Source organism: Heloderma suspectum, chromosome 2, assembly GCF_057233095.1.
Source record: "Heloderma suspectum isolate Gila_16-S chromosome 2, 16-S_ref, whole genome shotgun sequence".
Classification (NCBI taxonomy): Eukaryota; Metazoa; Chordata; class Lepidosauria; order Squamata; family Helodermatidae; genus Heloderma; species Heloderma suspectum.
Window position 1 is genome coordinate 365,297,153 of NC_139459.1, and position 20,806 is coordinate 365,317,958.

Below are 20,806 nucleotides of genomic sequence, written 5' to 3' on the forward strand. Positions count from 1 at the left end.
CTCAAGTTGTCCCTCCCTCTCCATGCCAGGGTCACTGTCGCTCCCAGGAATGTGAGCGGGGGAGGGGGGCTCTACCTCCAGCTGTGCCTCTGAAAAGCGAGCGGGTTCCTCTCCCACAGATTGATCTCTTCCTCAGAATCAGAGCTGCTTTGGGACTCTATGGGCTCAGATCCAACCCTGACACTGGGACGTGTGGAGATCCCTCTGTTTACCATCTAGCCTGATGAAGAGTTCTGTAGAACTCAAAAGCTTGCACATCATTTTGTGACCTTTAGGTTGTCCTGTTACCCTAATCTGGATTTTGGCATTTGGTCAGCCTGGCAACCGTGGCTTTCCATAAAGGCAGGGGAAACAATCAGAGCTGTGCACAAATGGCCTCTTGAAATGCTCCACCCTATGTGTGGGCAGAGAAACTGGGAGGACAATTTAACTGAATTTTTCCAGGGGGAGGAGAAATTCTTCCAATACTTTCTGCCAGGTAGGGTTCACCATTGGCAGGGGTTGTTGACCAGCTTCTTCCTTCCCCTGCCTTTCTCATACTACTAAGACCCAAAGGGATCATCCCAAGAAGATGATTGGTGGGAGAGTCAGGACAAATAAAAAGAAGGACTTCATCACACACTGCAGAGTTAAACTATGGAATTTGCAACAGTCTGAATGGCTTTAAAAGCGGGTTGACATGACCCTGATAAAAATAAATGCTCACGAGGAGCAGCCTTGGTGGCATTTAGCATTTTCTCCTACAAGTCTATTTCTAGTTCTGTGGCCGCCAGTTCAAATCCCTGCTGGAGGACTGGGGAGTTTGTTTAATAATAATAATACACACAAGAGTCACAGAAGTGGCTTTCTATTTTCCTTTTTTCTTCCAGCAGGCAAGCTTTCCCCACAATTTTCTTTGGCTTGGGGGCAGCAGGGGGACGTGGTACTCTGTTTTGGATCTGGCTGCTGAGAAAGAGCTGTGTTTTTGCCCGTCTTCTATCTGGAGATCCTTTGCACGTTAGGAGCCATGAAAGCCAACACAAAAGTGATGGCCGCAACCAGGCAGAAATGCAAGCGGGGGGTTCCCCCACACCAGCTTGCCCATTTCTGTGGCTGGGTGCCAGAGTCCCGCAGAATGGGCCCCCTCGGAGGCAGCTCAGATGCACTGGCATACCCACAGCAATCCCTTCGGTCACTCAGCATGTGATTCAAGGCATCCTTAGGCCGCCGGTTCGACTCCGGCTCGAAGGAGAGCTCCTGTTTTGCCAGAGCCTCCCTCAGCCAAAGATCCTCACAGCACCTGCCAAAGGGAGCCAATCTGCCAAAGTGGAGGGAACACGCAAAACAGGGAGCTTTGGATCTTCATTCTACAAACCTCTCAGCAGAGCTGCTCTGGATCCCCAAGGGAGCAAGTACGACCAATGTTTCCCCATGACAAGGCTGAAACAGGGTAGGCAAGAGGGGATGCCAACTCCCCACCCCACAGGAAGAGGGGATAAAGAACCAAACCAAGACTACTCAGTCCAACACCCATCCCCCAGTTCTCCCCATAAAACAGGCTGTGAATCACCAATCTTCTGAACTGCAAGTAACAGGAGATGGATGAGCAGCACTGTCTAGGTCTCCGTGGCGCAACGGGTCAGCACGTCTGGCTGTTAACCAGAAGGATGGTGGTTTGAGCCCACCCAGGGACGGCTGTGGGAGCCCTGTCCTTGACGAGGTGGCCGAGTGGTGAAGGCGATGGACTGCTAATCCATTGTGCTCTGCACACGTGGGTTCGAATCCCACCCTCGTCGAGCCTTTTCCCCACTGGCTGGAGGCCCTGGGGGGAAAATATTTGGCTAACTTTAGCTCTGGGAATGCAAAAGGGGAGAGGAAGGCATGGGCCAGCCGGGACTCAAACCCGGGTCGCAAGATTGGGAACCTTGCATGATGCCTGGCACAGCTGACAAGGGCCTTATAAAAGACAGTGGCTGACAAAGTCTGCCATGAGAGCCATTCAGTGTAGAGCAGAAAACTGGTTCTCGGCCTGTTTATTTATTATTATTACAAATATATCCCACCTTTTTTCCTGTTGCAAGGAACCCAAGACAGCTTACACGGTCCCACTCCTCTCCATTTTGTCCTCTCAACAACCCTGTGAGGTGGGTTAGGCTGAGAGTCAGTGACTGGCACAAAGTCACCCACCAGAGTGGAGACTAGAAGCCGGATCTCTCGAGTCTCCGCACTTTAACCACTACACCACACAGTTTTCAGAAAAGAGGAGGGGCTACATGTTTATTCATTTGTAGCACAAGGCATACTGGCCAGCAGTGGGAAGGGCCCGCTTTTCCTTTGTGGTGTGCCACAGGCAAAAGGAGGAGGCAGCAGCCACCTAGCAGAGGATAGTTTCGATCCATCGACCTCTGGGTTATGGGCCCAGCACGCTCCCGCTGCGCCACTCTGCTGATCGGTATGGCTTGTTAGAGCATGTGTCACCTAGCCAACCTCGGCATGCAACCTCAGACCAAAGGAGGTGGAGGGGCAGCACTGCCCAGGTCTCTGTGGTGCAATCGGTCAGTGCATCTGAAGGGAAAATCATTCAAGCCTGCTCAGGAATGGCTACAGGTGCCCCTCCCTCGATGAGGCGGCCGAGTGCTGATGGACTGCTAAGCCATTGTATTTTGCCTGCATGGCTTCGAATCCCCCCATGGCATAGGCTCTTTCTCCCACTGTTTCTGCTCTTTCTAACTCAGGCCTCCTTTCATGCATGGAAAAGTTTTTGAGTGTTTCTGTTTTATGACAGCCTTGCAGTGTAGTCCTCTGTAAATATTGCAGGTGTTGCAAATTGCATTTTTATCCCACCTTTTCCTCCAAGCTGGAGAAGGAGAAGTAGCAGGCGGCTGTCCGGGTCTCCTCCGGAGTTGCAGCACTTTACAGCAGCTGAGTGAGGGTTTGGCCTGCCGAAGAAGAGCTGACCCGTGGCTGCCGGGGGAAGAGCCGTTCCTTGCGGAGCAGGACGTCCCCAGCGCTAGGCTGGTGCTGGAGGAAAAGGGGGTCTGTAGAGCCACCAGCCTTCTGCTCCGTAAGCAATGGCTGTCAGCTAGGCAGCCACGTGGCAGGCTCTCCTTCGGCCCACCAGGTCTGGAGCTGCTCTGAGGGAATTCCCGAGGGAACCTGGGGAGCGCCTCTGTCTACCTCTCCCCCCCAGCCTTTTCCCAGGGCCCAGCTTCAGTACTGCAGTGGGCCTTGTAGGTTATAGCCAGGATTTGATTAGAAGTAGCCCGGAAGGGCTTGGGCCTGTTCAGTTTCTGGAACGTCAGAGTCTGAGTGAGCTTATCCCTGCCAGTGTTCTCAGAGCAGAGCCAGGGGAGCCACCCGACTCCCGGTCCACCTGCTGGTCTGGCCTTGGGAGGCTGGAAGCTGCCTGTGAGAACCTGACCGGGGGGCGGGGGGGCTTTGCAGAAGGGTCGCCCAGGTTGAAGCGTCACTGCTGGAGGGCCGAGCAGTGCCGCCCTGTTCAGACAGGGGCCTTGCGGAAAGGCTAAAGGCCCGTGTCGGTCAAGGGATCTGGAGGGGGTGTCCTGCAGTCACGCCTCCCCTTTTAAGCTGATGCAAAGGCGAAGAGCCTTTGCTAGGAACATCTCGTCTTCATTGCCCGAAGCCTTCTCTGTTCGGATCCATCATCGTCTGGGCTTTTGGAGGCACTCTGCACATGGACTGGAACCTTGGATTGCTAAGCACTTGCCATGAAAAGTACTGTGAGGCTTTTCATTGACTTGAATTCTGACGGGGATAAGCTCACACAGACGCTGACATTCCAGAAACTGAATAGGCCCAAGCCCTTCCAGGCTACTTCTAATAAAATCTTGGCTATAACCTGCAAGGCCCACTGCAGTACTGAAGCTGGGCCCTGACACCTTTTTGCCCAGGAAGGAAAGGGCCCACATCCAGTTGCCAATCTTGTGACCCGAGTTCAGCTCTCAGTTGGTGCACCCTAACCCTTTGCCTTACTCCAGTCAGTACAGCCAGGAAAAAGTTTTCGCCCCACAGCTTCTGCCCACCAGGGAAAAGAGTCAACAAGGGTGGGATTCCAGCCTACGCATGCAAAGCACAAGGGATGAGCATTCCATCACCGTCAACACCCAGCCTCGTCATCGAGGCACCGTGCTCACAAGCCATCCCTGTGTGGGCTCAGACCACCAACCCCACTCTGCTAGATGGGGAAAAGTGAGCTGGTGGGCCTTTTCAGCCTGTTTCTCACCAAACTGTCCCCGGCCAGAAGTGCTAACCGTTTACACCACGGCGACCTGGGCGGTGCTGCCTCTCAGCCTCCCTTGGCCTGAGGGTTCCTGGCTGGGGATGGTTTGGTGACAAATGGGTTCACAAGGCCCTCCAGCTCACTTTCCCCCATCCAGCAGAGTGGCGCAGCGGGAGCGTGCTGGGCCCATAACCCAGAGGCCGATGGATCGAAACCATCCTCTGCTAGGTGGCTGCTGCCTTTTCCTTTTGCCGTGGACACCCCACCAAAGAAACGAGGTCCCTTCCTGCCATTGGTCAGGATGCTCTTTGATAAACATTACTAAACATGCAGCGTCCTCCTTCCCTCTGGCAACAGGCCCAGAACAAGTAACCTTCTGCTCTCCCCAGAATTCCTCTTGCCCAGGCAGCCACAGGCCAAACTTTCCTTCGGCAGGCCAAATCCTCAGCCACACTGAAGGGCCCAAAACACAGGAGGGATCCTGGACAGCCTCTCGCCATCTTTTGCTTCTTCACAGTATTTCAGCCAAGGAATGAAAAGCTGTGCCAGTAGTGTAGAGGCACCATCCCCTCTCGTACCCGAAATAAGAATCAGGCCCCTCCAGATGTCTTGGACTACAACTCCCATCAGCCCCAATTCTGCATGGCCACTGGTCAAGGATTATGAGAGTTATAGTTCAAAACGGAGGGAGATGAGAGGGAAAGAAGGACCATTCCACCAACCCTGCTAGAATTCATTTATCCCCCCTTCCCTCCCCGTTCCTTCTTCCTGGTGCATTGTGTCTTTTGAGACTGGAAGCCTGCAGGCAGGGACTGTCTTGTTTAATTGATTATTAGTAAGCTACTCCGGGAGCCTTTTTGCATGAGGAGCGGCATAAAAAGACTTCAAATAAATATATACGTGGAATTAATACAGGAATGCATGAATGTATCTGGAGGTTGCCTCCCTGGCCAAAAAGCCTGAAACTTGGAGCCCTCCCTTCCACCCTCTGAGGAAGTGCAGGTGTGCCCAGTTCCCTTCTCACACCCATCACACAAGCAGAGTGCCGCCAGCTGTCTTCTCTGCGGCTGAAACGCAGGACCTTCAGAGCATGAGTCTGACCAATGTCTACCGTGCTAAGAAGGCTGCAGAAGGAAAACAGCCTGGGATTTCTATGGAAATCCTGCTGCAGTGAGGCCAGAAGACGACATGGCAGCAAGAGCTTCACCTTTCTGAAGGCAGGCAGGGAGCAAAAAGCTTCCCTGGCCGGGAATTGAACCCGGGCTGCGGCGGTGAGAGCGCCGAATCCTGACCACTAGACCACCAGGGAGAGGTGAGAGGGCTCTGCGCCCCTCCGCTCCTGCACTTGACAGGACGCATATCTGAGTGCAGCTGGTGCTAACGTGAAAAAGACGTTTTAGATTTAAGCCTCCTTTGGCCACAAGCCTAGGACAGGAAACCTTTTGTTCTGCAACGAATGTCTCTCAGCCAGCCACCCCACCAGCCACAAGAAAGCTTGTCCTCCAGCAGCGCACATCTTCTGCCACAATGAAATGCCCCAACACTGGAGGGAACCCTGGGAGGGCACATTTCCCTGCAGTCCCTTTGCCAGGGCAGGAAATGGGCCTCCTTGGCTGAGTCCACGGCATCTGGGGGGATGAAGCCAGGTTGCCCATCTTGCGACTCAGGATCAGGCCCTGGCTAGCGCCTGCCTCCATCTACTTCCTGCCCTACCAAAAGAAAAACACAGCACAGCCAGCCAAAGGGTTTACACCCAAAAGCCTCCATCTGTGGGGGAAAGAGGCCAAAGGGGGTGGGATCTGGCCCCACGGGTGCCTCTTGCCTTGCCCACTTCCCCCTGGGTTATTGTCCCCAATGTGCTTGTTTCATAAGCCAATGATATGGAAGCATGAGGAGGGGGTGTAGATCTTGTGAGTGCGTTTTCTTTGGCCTTTCGCCAGTCAAACATTAATACCCAAGAACCCCCGTCAGGTGGGCTAAAAGGCTGCTGACAGCAGGAGTTAAACCCATGTGCACAGAACACAATAGATTAGCGGTCCATCACCTCCATCCTGCAGCCCCCTTGCCGGGAACAAGGAGCCCAGAGCCATCCCTGGGTGGGCTCGAACCACCATCCTTCTGGTTAACAGCCAGACGCGCTGACCCATTGTGCCACAGAGACCCGGGCAGTGCTGCCTCTCAGCCTCCCTTGGCCTGAGGTTTCATGGCCGGGGATGGTTTGGTGACAAATGGGCTGACACCAGCTTACTTTCCCCCATCCAGCAGAGTGGCGCAGCGGGAGCGTGCTGGGCCCATAACCCAGAGGTCGATGGATCGAAACCATCCTCTGCTAGGAGGCTGCTGCTGCTTTCCTTTTGCTTCGGACACCCTGCCAAGGAAACTGTGCCCCTTCCCGAGGCTGGCCAAGATGCACACTTTGTGTCCAAAATTTCTAGATGGTACGACACAGCCTTTCCCCAAGCTTTTCTCTGGCTGGGGGCTCCATTTTGGGCCTTGCTGCTCAGAAAAAGCCATGTTTCTGCCTGGTTTCGATCCAGGGGCCGTTTGCATGTTAGGCAAATGTGATAGCCACTACACTATAGAAACGTCTGCACAAACACTGCCCCACATCAGCTCCCCTATTTCCACAGCTGACCATCAGAATCCAGGTGAAGCGCTCTGGAGCTCTGGGGAGGTGATGCCAAAGGCAAAGTGCCCGTTGATAGCTAGTCGGCTGGTAGAGCAGGAGACCATGGCGTGCAATTCAAGGCATCCTTAGAGCACTGAAGTGGGAGGGAGATGCGATAACCACAGCCAGAAAAACAAATGCCCCTTTCCACCGCCTAATGGAGTGGCACCAAAAAAGCGTGCTGGACCCACAACTCAGGGGCCGCCTGATAGAACCCATCCTCTGATATACAGCGGTGACATTTTGCTGTTGTCTGAGACATCCCACAAAAGAAAAGGGGAGCTTGCCCACTGATGGATGGAACTCTCTCCCCACCCACCCCAGTGGTATGAGACTTTGCCCACATTTTTCTTTGGCTGGGGGCTCTGCTGTGGATGTGGCAGCAGGAAAAAATGCTGACAAGTACCAGGCTGGGGACCACAATACAGGAACAGAGCTATAGCTTGGGAATTTCCATTGGGCGCCAGAGGACAGGTCTCTGTGGCGCAATGGGTCAGCGCGTCTGGCTGTTAGCCAGAAGGATGGTGCTTCGGGCCCACCCAGGGACGGCTGTGGGTGCCCCGCCATTGACGAGGTGGCCGTGTGGGGAGGGCGATAGACTGCTAATATTGCTCTACACGGCAGTCGACCCTTCTCCCCAATGGGTGGACATGCTGGGATGAAAACAGCACATGTTCTTTCCCTCCTCAAGCAGCAAGAGATCTTACCCTTTGGCCAACTGGGAGGAGTTGATTTCAGCTGAGGCTTCTGCTGAATGGATGGTGTTGAACAATTTCCTGAGATGCTGGGATGTAAAGGCTTCTACCTCACCTTTCTCCCTGGTGGTCTAGTGGTCAGGATTCGGCGCGCTCACCGCCGCAGCCTGGGTTCAATTCCCAGCCAGGGAAGCCTTTTGCTTCCCCCCTGCCGTTCCAGAAGTTGAGCTTTTGCAAAGGTGTCATCTTCTGCCCACGTTGGGGATGGATTTGCACACAAAAGGCGTCCAGTCTGTTCTCCCTTGCAGCCTTCTTAGCGCAGCAGGCAGCGCGTCAGTCTCATAATCTGAAGGTCCTGAGCACGAGCCTCAGAGAAGGCAGCTTCTGCTTGCAGCACCCTCTGCTTTTGCCATGGACATGGGAGGGGAGCTGGGCTGTGCACACCTGGGCTTCCTCAGACAGGCAAAGGGGAGGCGCTGTGTGGCAAGGTTTTTGGTCTAGAAGCATGATTCTTGCTTTGGGAGCGACAGGACACACACCTGAGTCCCATATCATCAGGGAGAGCAGGGCTGCACTTTTTTTCCTTTTTTCAATTTCCCCTCACACCCCCTGCAGACGGATTCAAGGCCCGGGGAGCGAATCGAATGGAGCGGCCATTATCATCATGTTTCCCAGACACAAGCCTGTTTCCACAGGGCATGGAGGGATGCCAGTGTGCTGGACGGTGCATGCTTCTAGTCGTAGGGCAGGACCAATAGTCCCAAACAACAAACAGTTTCTGTGGTGCAGTGGTTATCACATTTGCTTCACACGCGAAAGGTCCCTGGTTCAAAACCAGGCAGAAACATTGTCCTTTTCTTGTGGGGTGGGGAGTGGATATCCTCATTTGCCCCTTTTGAGCCTCATTGTGTGGACATGTGGAGTGTGCTGGCCCCCTGGGCAGCCGAAGTAGCTCAGCTGGGAGAGCGTTAGACTGAAGATCTAAAGGTCCCTGGTTCGATCCCGGGCTTTGGCAAAGCTTCCATGTTGTGCTCCCTTTGCCAAATCAGCTCTTTTGCAGTTGTTGTTGTTGTTGTTCAGTCATTCAGTCGTGTCCGACTCTTCGTGACCCCATGGACCATAGCACGCCAGGCCTTCCTGTCCTGCGCTCTCTCCCGGAGCATGCTCAAGTTCATATTCAGTGCATCCGTGATGCTATCTAGCCATCTCATCCTCTGCCGTCCCCTTCTCCTTTTGCCTTCAGTCTTTCCCAGCATCAGGGTCTTTTCCAGGGAGTTTTCTCTTCGCATTAGGTGGCCAAAATATTGGAGCTTCAGCTTCATTATCTGTCCTTCCAATGAGCACTCAGGGTTGATTTCCTTTAGGATGGACTGATTTGACCTCCTTGCAGTCCAGGGCTCTACCCCAAAGAGTGCTCCTCTTTCTGTGCTGAGTTTTGACAAAAGGGGAGCTCTTCTTTGAGCTTGCAGCCTTGAAACAGACACTACAGTCCTCCTGCTTCCCCAGCTATCGAAGGGTGTACTGAGCTAACACCCAGCACCTCTGAAATACAGGATCATCTCATAGCCCCCCATTTTACTATCCTCTGGTGCCCAGTCGTGGAAATGGCCAAGCTATACCTCTGTTCCTGTATTGTGGTCGCCAGACTGATACTGGGCAGAAACAAAGCTTTTTTTCCTGCAGCCAGACCTACAGCAGAGCCCCCAGCCAAAGAAAAATGAGGGGGAAGTCTCATACTGCTAGAATTTTGCAGGGGGAAGAGAGTTCCAACCAGCAGTGGGAAAGCTCCCCTTTTCTTTTGTGGGCTATCCAAGGCAAAGGCTTGGATAGCCCACAGCTGCATATCAGAGGATGGGATCCAGCAGGTGGCCTCTGAGTTGTGCTCTAAGGGTGCCTTGAATTGCACACCATGGTCTCCTGCTCTACCAGCCATCTAGCTATCAACAGGCACGTTGCCTTTGGCATCACCGCCCCAGAGCTCCAGAGCCCTTCTCCTGGACTCTGATGGTCAGCTGTGGAAATGGGGGAGGTGGTGTGGGGTAGTGTTTGTGCAGGCGTTTCTGTAGTGTAGTGGCTATCACGTTTGCCTAACACGCAAAAGGCCCCTGGATCGAAACCAGGCAGAAACATGGCTTTTTCTGAGCAGCAAGGCTGAAAATGGGGAACCCAGCCATAGAAAACCTTAGGGAAAGGCCATTATTATTATTATTATTATTATTATTATTATTAAATTTATTAATTGCCCATCTGGCTGGTCACCCAACCACTCTGGGCGATGCACAGTGTATAATAAAACAGTTTAAAACAATAAAATTCTGAAATAAAAATGTTTTCTAAAATACCCTAACCCACCCCAAATGCCTGCCTGAACAACCACGTTTTTAATGCACAGCGGAAGCTCATTAAAGAGGGGGCATGGCGGAGTTCCCTAGGGAGGGAGTTCCACAGAATGGGGGCCACCACAGAAAAAGCCCTCTCCCTCGTCCGCACCAGTCTAGCTGTCCTGGCTGGTGGGACAGAGAGAAGGCCATCCGAGGCTGATCTTGTTAAGCAGCCTGTCTGGTGTTGCTGGAGGCACTCTTTAAGATAGGCTGGGCCGGAACCATATAGGGTTTTAAAGGTCAAAACCAACACCTTGAATTTGGCCCGGAAAACAACTGGTAACCAGTGCAACTCCTTCAGCACTGGAGTGATGTGATCTCGCCGGCGGCTGCCTTTAATCAGGCGAGCCGCCGTGTTCTGTACCAGCTGCAGCTTCCGAACCGTCTTCAAGGGTAACCCCACGTACAGCGCATTACAGTAGTCTAAACGAGAGGAGACCAGGGCATGTACTACCAATGGGAGCAGATGGTCGGGAAGGAAGCGGCGCAGCCACCATACCAGATGGAGTTGATACAGCGCTGTCCGGCTCACAGCTGACACCTGAGCCTCCATGGACAGCTGGGAGTCCAAAATGACCCCCAGGCTGCGGACTTGGTCTTTCAAGGGTAGCCGTACCCCATTCAACACCAGGTCAACATCCCCCAGCCTCCTCTTGTCTCCCACCAAAAGCACCTTGGTCTTGTCAGGGTTCAGCTTCAGCTTATTCCTCCCCATCCAGCCACTCACCGTCTCCAGACATTTGGACAGGGATTCTACGGCCAACCTTTGTAAAGATTTGAACGAGAGGTAGAGCTGCGTGTCATCCGCATATTGATGACACCGCACCCCAAACCTCCTGATGATAGCCCCCAGTGGCTTCACATAGATGTTAAATAGCATCGGGGAGAGGATGGAACCCTGTGGCAACCCACAAGTGAGTGTTCACGGGTCCGAAACCTCCTCTCCCAGTGCTACCCTCTGGTACCTGCCAGAGAGGAAGGACCGGAACCACCACAATACGGTGTCTCCAATGCCCAACCCCTCCAAGCGGTCCAGGAAGATACCGTGGTCAATGGTATCAAAAGCCGCTGAGAGGTCGAGGAGAACAAGGAAGGAGCATTCACCCCTATCCAGAGCCCTCCTCATATCATCTACCAAGGCGACCAAGGCCATTTCTGTCCCATGCCCAAGCCTGAAGCCCGACTGAAATGGGTCTAGATAATCAGTTTCTTCCAAGTGTAGCTTCAACTGCATCGCCACCACCCGCTCAATCACCTTGCCCAAAAATGGCAGATTCGAGACTGGGCGAAAGTTGTTCAGAACTTGGGGATCCAAGGAGGGCTTCTTTAAGAGCGGTCTTATCACTGCCTCCTTGAGGGCTGATGGCATCACTCCCTCCTCAAGGGAGGCGTTCACCACTGCCCTGATCCCCTCACCCAGTCTCTCTCTGCAGCCCATAATGAGCCAAGATGGGTAAGGATCAAGTAAGCAGGTGGTCGGCCTTACAGATGAAAGCACCTTGTCCACTTCATCAGGAGGAAGAAGCTGGAACCGATCCCACAAAACCAGTTTGCCACAGGCCGCCTCTTGCTCATTAACTGTATCCACAGCGTGCAGAGTAACACTCCTAATCTGATCAATTTTATCTGCAAAGTGCCTTGCCAAGGCCTCACAGGAGGCCTTAGAATGCTCCAGTGGTTCCGGAACCACAGGACCGACCAGGCTCTGGACCACTTGGAACAGCCTCCTGGGACAGCACTCTGCAGATGCGATAGAGGCAGCATAATATTCCTTTTTTGCTGCCGTCACCGCCACGTGATAGGCTGAAGATACAGCTCTAGCCCGTGTCTGATCGTCTTTGGAGCGAGACTTCTGCCACCGGTGCTCTAGCTGTCTCACCTCCTGTTTCAGAGCTTGTAACTGCAGACTGAACCATGGTGCAGTCCGAGCCCTGTTCAGGGTAAGAGGGCATTTTGGAGCCACCTGATCTAATGCCCCAGTGATTGTGGCATTCCAGCCACCCACCAGGGTCTCAACCGAGTGGCCATTGGCGTGCCCCAGAGAATCCCCAAGCGTGTTCAGGAATCCATTTGGATCCATAAGACGCCTGGGGTGGACCATTTTAATGGGTCCTCCACCCCTGTGGAGGGGTTGTGGAACCGAGAAGTCCAACGTCACCAGATAGAGATCTGACCATGACAAGGGGGTGGTGGATATACCCTCGACTTCCAGATCACTCCCCGCTTCTCCAGAAACAAACACAAGGTCTAGTGCATGACCGGCTACATGGGGGGCCCAGTTAGAATATGGTGCAGCTCCCAGGAAGCCATGGTCTCCATAAAGTCCCGAGGTGCTCCTGTGGGGATGGCCTCCGAATGTACGTTGAAGTCCCCCAGCACCAATAAGTTAGGGGACTGTACACGCACATCAGAGACCACCTCAAGCACCTCAGCCAGGGAGTCAGTCGTGCAGCGAGGTGGACGGTACACGAGCAGAATCCCCAGACTGCCCTTCGGGCCCAACCTCCAGTACATGCACTCAGCAACCTTGGTCTCCCGGAGAGGGGGTCTGGTGAAGACCAAGGACTCTCAGTAGATAACAGCCACTCCCCCTCCCCGATCCCCAGCCCTTGGCTGCTGTGCATACGAAAATCCGGCTGGACACATGGCTGCAAAGGTTGGAGCAGCAGCCTTGGCCAGCCAGGTCTCCGTAATACATGCCAGGTCTGCACCCTCATCCAGGATCATGTCATGGATGAGGGAGGTTTTCTGGGTAACAGACCTGGCATTGCAGAGCAGCAAACAAAGGCCAGAAGATGGGGTCACGCCTCCCCCAGCCATCCTTTGGCTCTGAACAGGCCTGGAGCAGGGGACAGATACTACACATCTGGTATGGCCATACCATACCACTCAGGAATTTTGGGCCAAAGTATGTTTCTTGTACAACCTTGGGATGTTTCTTTGCTTTGGTGGGGTATCCAATGCAAAATCAAAGGGCATCTAGCAGAGGATGGTTTTGATCCATCGACCTCTGGGTTATGGGCCCAGCACGCTCCCGCTGCGCCACTCTGCTGGATGGGGGAAAGTGAGCTGGTATCAGCCCATTTGTCATCAAACCGTCCCTGGCCATGAAACCTCAGGCCAAGGGAGTCTGAGAGGCAGCACTGCCTGGGTGTCTGTGGGACAATCGGTCAGTGTGTCTGGCTGTTAGCCAGAATGATGGTGGTTCACACCCACCCAGGGATGGCTGTAGGTGCCCCGCCCCTGACAAGGTGGCTGAGTGGTGAAGGTGATGGACTGCTAATCCATTGTGCTCTGCACACATGGGTTCGAATCCCACCCTCGTCAAACCACCCCCTGCTAAGTGGCTGTTGCTTCCCTTTGCCTTTGCCTCAGACTCACGCCAATGCCCTGCCAAGGAAACCATACCCCTTCCTGAGGCTGGTCAAGATGCACTCTTTGTATCCAAAATTTCTAAAACCTACGACACAGCCTTTCCCCAAGCCTTTTTGTGGCTGGGGGCTCTGTTCCAGGCCTGAATGCTGGAAAAAGCCATGTTTCTGCTTGGTTTCGAACCAGGGACCATTTGCATGTTAGGCAAACATGATATCCACTACGCTACAGAAATGTCTGCACAAACACTGTCCCACACCAGCTCCCCCATTTCCACAGCTGACCATCAGAGTCCTTAGGGTGATGGTCAGTGCTGGTATACCAACTACGCCCTTATCTAGACAGAGAGAGCCTAGCTACAGTGATCCATGCTCTGATAACTTCTCGTCTGGATTACTGCAATGCGTTATACGTGGGGCTGCCTTTGAAAACGGTCCGGAAACTTCAGCTGGTCCAAAATAGGGCAGCAAGATTGTTAACAGGGACTGGCCTGCGAACTCATATTACGCCAATACTTTTCCAGCTGCACTGGCTGCCAGTCCATTTCCGGGCCCGATTCAAAGTGCTGGTGTTAACATTCAAAGCCCTTAACGGCTTGGGGCCAGGTTACCTGAAGGATCGCCTCCTCCCATATGTGCCTGCCCGGACCTTAAGATCATCATCAGCGGCCCTTCTCCGTGAGCCCCTGCCAAAGGAAGTGAGGCGGGTGGCTACTAGGAGGAGGGCTTTTTCTGTTGTGGCACCCCGGCTCTGGAATGAGCTCCCTAGTGAGGTTCTCCTGGTGCCTACATTGTATTCTTTTCGGTGCCAGGTGAAGACCTTTTTATTTTCCCAGGCATTTTAGCATTTTAGCTTTCTAAATTTTTATCTTTGCTGTTTTAAATCTGTATTTTAAACTCTTGCACTGCTGCTAGGTTTTATTGTGATTGTATTGTTATATGGTGGTTTTAATATTCTATATATTTTAAATTGTTTTATTGTGTGTTGTTTGGTTTTAATTTTTGTGAACCGCCCAGAGAGCTTCAGCTATTGGGCGGTATAGAAATAAATAAATAAATAAATAAATAATAAAAAAAAAATAGAGTCCAGCAGAAGCGCTCTGGAGCTCAGGGGTGCTAATGCCAAAGGCAACGTGCCCGCTGATATCTAGTCTGCTGGAACACCAGCAGGCTGTGGTGTGCGATTTGGGGCATCCTTAGAGCATTGAAATGCCAGGGAGACATGATAGCCACAGACAGGGAAACATGAGTTGTGCCCCTTTCTCTACCCAGCCGAGTGGCACAGAGGAAGAGTGCTGGGCCCATAACTGAGAGGTTGCCTGCTGGATCCCAGCCTCTGATATGCAGCTGTAACATTTGGCTTTGCCTTGGACATATCCCCAAAGAAAAGGGGAGCTCAAGTGTGTGTCCTGTCACTCCCAAAGCAAGAATCATGCCCCTAGACCAAAAACCCTGCCAGACAGTGACTCCCCTTTGTCTCTCTGAGGAAGCCCAGGAGGTTCACACAGCACAGCTCCTCTCCCATGTCCAGGGCAAAAGCAGAGGGTGCTGCAAGCAGAAGCTGCCTTCTCTGAGGCTCGAACTCAGGACCTTCAGAGTATGAGACCGACACACTGCCTGCTGCACTAAGAAGGCTGCGGGGAAAAGCAGACTGGGTGCCTTTTGTGTGCAAATCCATTCCCAGCCTCGCTATTAGATAACAACTTCGCAAGCGCTCGACCTCTAGAAGGGCGGGGGGGGGGGGAGTAGCAAAAGGCTTCCCTGGCCGGGAATCAAACCCCGGCCGCGGCAGTGAGAGCACCGAATCCTGGCCGCTAGACCACCAGGGAGAAAGGCCGGGCGGGAGCCTTTACAGCTCAGCTTCTCAGCAAATCGCTCAGCACCATCCATTGAACAGAAGCCTCCGCCAGAATGCACTCCTCCCACCTGGCCATAGGACCCCCTCACAGCGGCCCCACGCAAGCTCTCTCGCTGCCTGAGGAGGGAAAGAACGCGCGCTGCTCAGGGGGTGTTGCACCCCATCGCGGTGCTGCAGCCCCATTTGTCCCACACCCCCTACACTGACTCCATCACGCCTCCCTTGCCTCGTCGCGCACCCCCAGCCGCTTCCAGCATCTGCGCCCCCCTTCCGCTTCCCTTACCGCTGCTGTCACATTCGCTCCCTGGAGAAGCCGCGCAGCGAGAAGCAGCAGCTCTCGCTGAAGGGGCTCTCGGCGCCAGCCAGAGGTGGGGGGCTGAAAGCAGCTGCCTGTCCTCTGTTTCACCCCAGGGATTCCCTCAGAGCAAAACAGAGGGCAGGCAGCTGCTGCAGACAGCCCACCGGCTGCCCTCTTGCTGAGGCATTTGCACAGCGGGAGAGCGGGCCTGGCGGGGCTCTCCGGAGCACCTGCTGGAGGCAGGGGTTGCAGCCCCTCCTGAAGGGGGGGAGCAGCACAATTCACCGCTCCTCCTGCTCTGCCACCTAAGGCGGGGGCCTCACCCCACCTCATGGGAAAGCCAGCCCTGCCTCGGAAAATCAAACCCAGGATGCAGTACTGAAGGCACCACCAGGGACAGGCGAAAGGCTGTCACAGAGAGGAAGGCCAGGACCTCTTCTCGATCAGCCCAGAACGCAGGACACGGAATAACGGCTCAAGGTGAAGGAAGTCAGATTCCAGCTGAACATCAGGAAACTTCCTGACTGCTAGAGCAATACGACAATGGAACCAATTCCCTGGGGAGGCGGTGGGCTGTCCCACACTGGAGGCATTCAAGACAAGGCTGCACAGCCATCTGTCGGGGATGCTCTGACTTGGATTCCTGCACTGAGCAGGGGGTTGGACTCGATGGGTCCTGTAGGCCCCTTCCAAACCTACTATATGATGATTCTATGAGGACGTCTCCAGTTTCTCTGTTTCTTCACTTGATGGGCCAGCCCCGTATCTCATGGATTAAAGGTATGCTTCTCAGACTCTCTTGGCCTGAGGTTTCATGGCCGAGGATGGTTTGGTGACAAATGGGTTCACAAGGCCCTTCAGCTCACTCTTCACCATCCAGCAGAGTGGGGCAGCAGAAGTGTGCTGGGCCCATAGCCCAGAGGCTGATGGAGCGAAATCATCAGGTGTTTATACACTGTTCCTCTTCTACCCCCCTCCTCTAGCTCTCATGTAGCTGGTAGCTCTTCCACTGTGCCCTCCTGTCTTGCGGTGCTGCTATTTAATGCCAGATCGGTCTGCAACAAGACCACACTCATTCATGATTTAATCGTGGATGAGAGGGCCGACCTGGTGTGTATTACTGAGACTTGGGTGGGTGAGCTGGGTGGAGTCAACCTGACTCAGCTCTGCCCGCCTGGTTACTCAGTGCAGCACCAACATAGGTTGGAGGGCCGGTGGGGAAGGGAGTTGCCGTGGTTCATAGAACTTCCATCTCTATCACCAGGAGACCACTCTACCTTGGAGCGGGCCTTGAGGGGTTGCACCTGGTGTTGGGCCATAGAGACAGATTGGGGATTCTGCTGGTGTACCGCCCACCCTGCTGCCCAGCATCCTCCCTGACTGAGCTGGCGGAAGCAGTTGCAAGTGTGGTGTTGGAGGAACCCAGGATGGTGGTTCTGGGTGACTTCAACTTCCATGCTGAGGCTGTCTCCGGAGTTCCAGCTCAGGACTTCATGGCCTCCATGACAACCATGGGGCTGTCTCAGTATGTCATCGGCCCAACTCATGAAGCAGGGCACACCCTTGATTTGGTTTTTGCTCCAAGTTGTGAGATGGGTAGTCTGAAGATTGGGGGGCTCCAAGTAACCCCATTGTCATGGTCAGACCATTTCCTGGTGAGATTTGAACTTACGGCATTACTCTCCTCCCGCGGAGGTGGGGGGCCTATTTGGATGGTCCGCCCTAGGAGACTGATGGAATCCAATGGATCGCACCTGAGTGCCCTCTCCAGCACTGTGGAGCCTGTTCTGCTCCCTGGTATACTGGGGAGCTGCGGTCAATGAAACAAGCTGGATGTCAGCTGGAGCGCAAATGGCGCAAGACTTGAAGTGCAGGCGACCGAGCACGCTCTAGAGTGCATAATCATGCCCATTGCATGGCAGTGCAGGCAGCAAAGAAGGTTTATTTTGCTGCCTCCATTGCGTCCTCAAGTAGCCGTCCAGCGGAGCTCTTCTGCGTGGTCCGGCGGTTGTTAACATTTTCCCCAGTAAATGGGGCCCTGGTCGAGAACCCGCTGTGACCTTTTTGCATCGCACTTTGAGGACAAAATTGCTTGTCTCCGCAGCGACCTTGATGCTGTTGTTAGTGCAGTACCAGTCGAGGTGTCTGATGCCACCATCTGCCCGATTTTGTGGGATCAGTTCCAGTTGTTATGGCCTGATGATGTGGACAAGATGCTTGCAATAATGCGACCGACCACGTGCCCTCTTGATCCCTGTCCCTCCTGGCTAATAAAAGCGAGCCGAAGGGGTATGACTGGGTGGGTCCAGGGAGTGATAAATGCTTCCCTACGGGAAGGGGTAGTTCCTGCTGTCCTTAAGGAGGCAGTAGTGTGGCCACTCCTGAAGAAGCCCACCCTGGACCCAACGGTATTAGACAACTACTGCCTAGCCGCAAATACCCCTTTTCTAGGGAAGGTACTTGAGAGGGTTGTGGCAAACCAATTGCAGGCACACTTGGAGGATACTGATTATCTAGACCCATTTCAGTCTGGGTTTCGTTCTGGTTATGGGACTGAATCAGCCTTGGTCACCCTGATGGATGACCTTCATCGAGAGAGGGACAGGGGGAATGCAACCCTGTTAATTCTGCTCGATCTCTCATCGGCTTTTGATACCATTCACTATGATATCCTCCTGGATAGACTCCGTGGGATGGGTATTGGAGGCACTGTGCTACAGTGGTTCCAGTCCTACCTACAGGGCCGATTTCAGACAGTAACACTGGGTGACTATTACTCGGCCCCTTGGCAATTGAGCTATGGGGTGCCGCAGGGTACCATCCTGTCCCCAATGTTGTTTAACATCTATATGAAGCGGCTGGGAGCGGTCATTAGGGGATTTGGAGCTAAATGCCATCAGTATGCTGATGACATGCAGCTCTATCTCCCTGTGACATCTGAATCAGGAGAGGCTGTGCAAGTTCTGAATCAGTGCCTAGACTCAGTGATGGGCTGGATGAGGGCCAATAAACTAAAGCTGAATCCTGGCAAGATGGAAGCCCTGTGGGTGAGTGGTTCCTGGGTCCGGGAGATAGGCTCATTGCCTGTTCTGGATGGGGTTGCACTCCCTCTGAAAGATCAGGTCTGTAGTCTGGGGGTACTCCTAGATCCATCATTGTCGCTGGAGGCCCAAGTGGTCATGGCAGCTCCGAGTCCCTTTAACCAGCTTTGGCTGGTTCACCAGCTACGGCCTCTCCTGGAGAAGGATAGCTTGACCACAGTGGTACAGGCACTAGTAACCTCAAGACTGGATTACTGCAATGCGCTCTATGTGGGGCTGCCCTTAAGGCTGGTCCGGAAGCTGGAGCTAGTGCAGAATGCACCAGCTTGGCTGTTGTCGGGAGCTGCCCCTTTTCAGCGTGTAACTCCTTTGCTGAAGGAACTGCACTGGCTGCCTATTCGCTACTGGGCAAGGTTTAAGGTGTTAGTACTAGTGTACAAAGCCCTAAACAACTTGGGACCAGGATACCTGAGAGAGCGCCTCCTTCCCTACCAACCTGCCCGGTCACTGAGGTCATCAGAGGGCATGTTCCTGGTGGTTCCACATGGACCTATGGCCTGGTTGGAGTCCACCAGGAGAAGAGCCTTCAGTGTGGTGGCCCCCTTCCTATGGAATTCCCTGCCTTTAGAGGTCAGGCAGGTGCCAAATTGTGTTCTTTCCAGCGCCTCCTGAAGACGTTCTTTCAAGAGGCCTTCCTTGCATGACCAGCCGTGGGTTGTTGAATTCCACTTCGTTGGGATTTGTCTTTTTAAAAATGTTTTAACTTTTTAAACCCTTTTAACCATTGTTTTATTCTTATGTTGTTCACCACTCCGAAACCTTCTGATGAGGAGCGGTATATAAATATTGTAAATAAATAAAATAAAATAAATCCTCTGCTAGGTGGCTGCTGCCTCTTCCTTTTGCCTCTGACACTGTGCGAAACAAAAGGTCTCCCTTCCAGCTGCTGGCTGGTATGCTCTGCACTAAAAACACGTGAATGCAAAAGGGGAAAAGAACTATTTTTTTCCCTGAGTTGGTCCTGAGGTAGGATCACTCTGGTGGTGGGTGTTATTGGAGGGAGGGAGGGAGGGTTGGTAGGGGGAAAAAGGACTGTAAGAAAAAGAAACGGAATTTCACGCAATGATGTCCAGGATTTGAGAATGTTGATTCATGTTTAATCAGTACACCTAGCTGACACTTCTGATTTCTTGATATATTGTTCTTTTATGACATAAAACTAAAAACTAATAAAGAATTATTAAGAAAAAGACATGTGAATGTGCAGCCTCCTGTTTACCTCTGGAAACAGACCCAGAAAGAGCAACCATGAATGCCTCTTGGCCAGGCAGCCCCATGGCAGACTCCCCTTTGGCAGGCCAAATTCCCAGCTGCTGTGAAGTGGCCAGACTTCTGAGAGAACCTGCAGAGCCTCCTGCCATCTTTTCGTCTTCATCAGGTTTCTGCCAGGGAAGGAAAAAGGCCCTTATCAACTACGCCAGTGATGTAGAAGCATCATGTGAGGTTCCCAGTCTTGTGACCCAAGTTCGAATCCTGGCTGGCGCATTCTTTCTTCTGCTGAGAAGCAAAGACAGCACAGGCAATGAAAAATATCTTTTTTGCCACAGATTTTTTGCCTCCAGTGGGGAAAGTGAACTGTGGCAGATCAGGCAAATCTTTCATATTTGCATCATCTAAGCCCTGCTACCCAACTAGGAAATTCTGTTATCAAATGCCTGCAAGAGAACTCTGGATTTAAAAATGGGATTCCAGTGGCTAATGTAACACAACTTGGCCTCTTGGCCAAAGAGCAACAAATGTGTCTCTTCTCTGAGGTTTGCCAGATGAGAAACAGCAATTCCCCGCCATTGGTGATTGATGAGTGGCACCCTTGGCTGACAAGAAAGGAACTGGGACAAAGAGATGCCCATGTTAGATTTATAGTTATCTCTTCTTCTTAGCATTGTAAACAAGGGAATTATACAACAATCGCTTCATAACAAAGCCAGGTATGCCATCAGATAAAGTAGCAAGAGGGCTCTTCCCAAATTGCTCAGAAAAAGCCGTGTTCCTGCCCAGGAAAAATCTGAGGATCTTTTGCCTGTTAGGCAATAACCTGCATTGTATAACCTCCCCTTTGCCTCTCTGAGGAAGCCCAGGTGTGCACAGCCCAGCTCCCCACTGATGTCTGTTGCAAAAGCAGAGGGTACTGCAAGTTGAAGCTGCCTTCTCTGAGGCTCGAACTCAGGACCTTCAGATTATGAGACTGACGCGCTGCCTACTGCGCTAAGAAGGC

General features: G+C 53.0%; 14 non-coding genes across 14 annotated transcripts; 9 read left to right on the forward strand and 5 right to left on the reverse strand.

The window, feature by feature from the left end:
- Positions 1 to 1,693: 1,693 nt before the first annotated feature.
- On the forward strand, positions 1,694 to 1,775 carry TRNAS-GCU (transfer RNA serine (anticodon GCU)). The gene has a single exon. It is a non-coding gene; the product is annotated as a tRNA-Ser (tRNA).
- A 2,599-nt stretch (positions 1,776 to 4,374) lies between these two features.
- TRNAM-CAU (transfer RNA methionine (anticodon CAU)) lies at positions 4,375 to 4,446 on the forward strand. The gene has a single exon. It is a non-coding gene; the product is annotated as a tRNA-Met (tRNA).
- Positions 4,447 to 5,456: 1,010 nt separating this feature from the next.
- Positions 5,457 to 5,528, reverse strand: TRNAE-CUC (transfer RNA glutamic acid (anticodon CUC)). The gene has a single exon. It is a non-coding gene; the product is annotated as a tRNA-Glu (tRNA).
- A 778-nt stretch (positions 5,529 to 6,306) lies between these two features.
- Positions 6,307 to 6,380, reverse strand: TRNAN-GUU (transfer RNA asparagine (anticodon GUU)). Its single transcript has one exon. It is a non-coding gene; the product is annotated as a tRNA-Asn (tRNA).
- A 99-nt stretch (positions 6,381 to 6,479) lies between these two features.
- Positions 6,480 to 6,551, forward strand: TRNAM-CAU (transfer RNA methionine (anticodon CAU)). The gene has a single exon. It is a non-coding gene; the product is annotated as a tRNA-Met (tRNA).
- A 181-nt stretch (positions 6,552 to 6,732) lies between these two features.
- TRNAV-AAC (transfer RNA valine (anticodon AAC)) lies at positions 6,733 to 6,805 on the reverse strand. Its single transcript has one exon. It is a non-coding gene; the product is annotated as a tRNA-Val (tRNA).
- An 897-nt stretch (positions 6,806 to 7,702) lies between these two features.
- Positions 7,703 to 7,774, forward strand: TRNAE-CUC (transfer RNA glutamic acid (anticodon CUC)). Its single transcript has one exon. It is a non-coding gene; the product is annotated as a tRNA-Glu (tRNA).
- A 115-nt stretch (positions 7,775 to 7,889) lies between these two features.
- Positions 7,890 to 7,962, forward strand: TRNAM-CAU (transfer RNA methionine (anticodon CAU)). Its single transcript has one exon. It is a non-coding gene; the product is annotated as a tRNA-Met (tRNA).
- A 394-nt stretch (positions 7,963 to 8,356) lies between these two features.
- On the forward strand, positions 8,357 to 8,429 carry TRNAV-CAC (transfer RNA valine (anticodon CAC)). The gene has a single exon. It is a non-coding gene; the product is annotated as a tRNA-Val (tRNA).
- A 95-nt stretch (positions 8,430 to 8,524) lies between these two features.
- Positions 8,525 to 8,597, forward strand: TRNAF-GAA (transfer RNA phenylalanine (anticodon GAA)). The gene has a single exon. It is a non-coding gene; the product is annotated as a tRNA-Phe (tRNA).
- Positions 8,598 to 9,638: 1,041 nt separating this feature from the next.
- Positions 9,639 to 9,711, forward strand: TRNAV-AAC (transfer RNA valine (anticodon AAC)). The gene has a single exon. It is a non-coding gene; the product is annotated as a tRNA-Val (tRNA).
- A 3,232-nt stretch (positions 9,712 to 12,943) lies between these two features.
- TRNAM-CAU (transfer RNA methionine (anticodon CAU)) lies at positions 12,944 to 13,015 on the reverse strand. The gene has a single exon. It is a non-coding gene; the product is annotated as a tRNA-Met (tRNA).
- A 193-nt stretch (positions 13,016 to 13,208) lies between these two features.
- Positions 13,209 to 13,290, forward strand: TRNAS-GCU (transfer RNA serine (anticodon GCU)). Its single transcript has one exon. It is a non-coding gene; the product is annotated as a tRNA-Ser (tRNA).
- Positions 13,291 to 20,733: 7,443 nt separating this feature from the next.
- TRNAM-CAU (transfer RNA methionine (anticodon CAU)) lies at positions 20,734 to 20,806 on the reverse strand. The gene has a single exon. It is a non-coding gene; the product is annotated as a tRNA-Met (tRNA).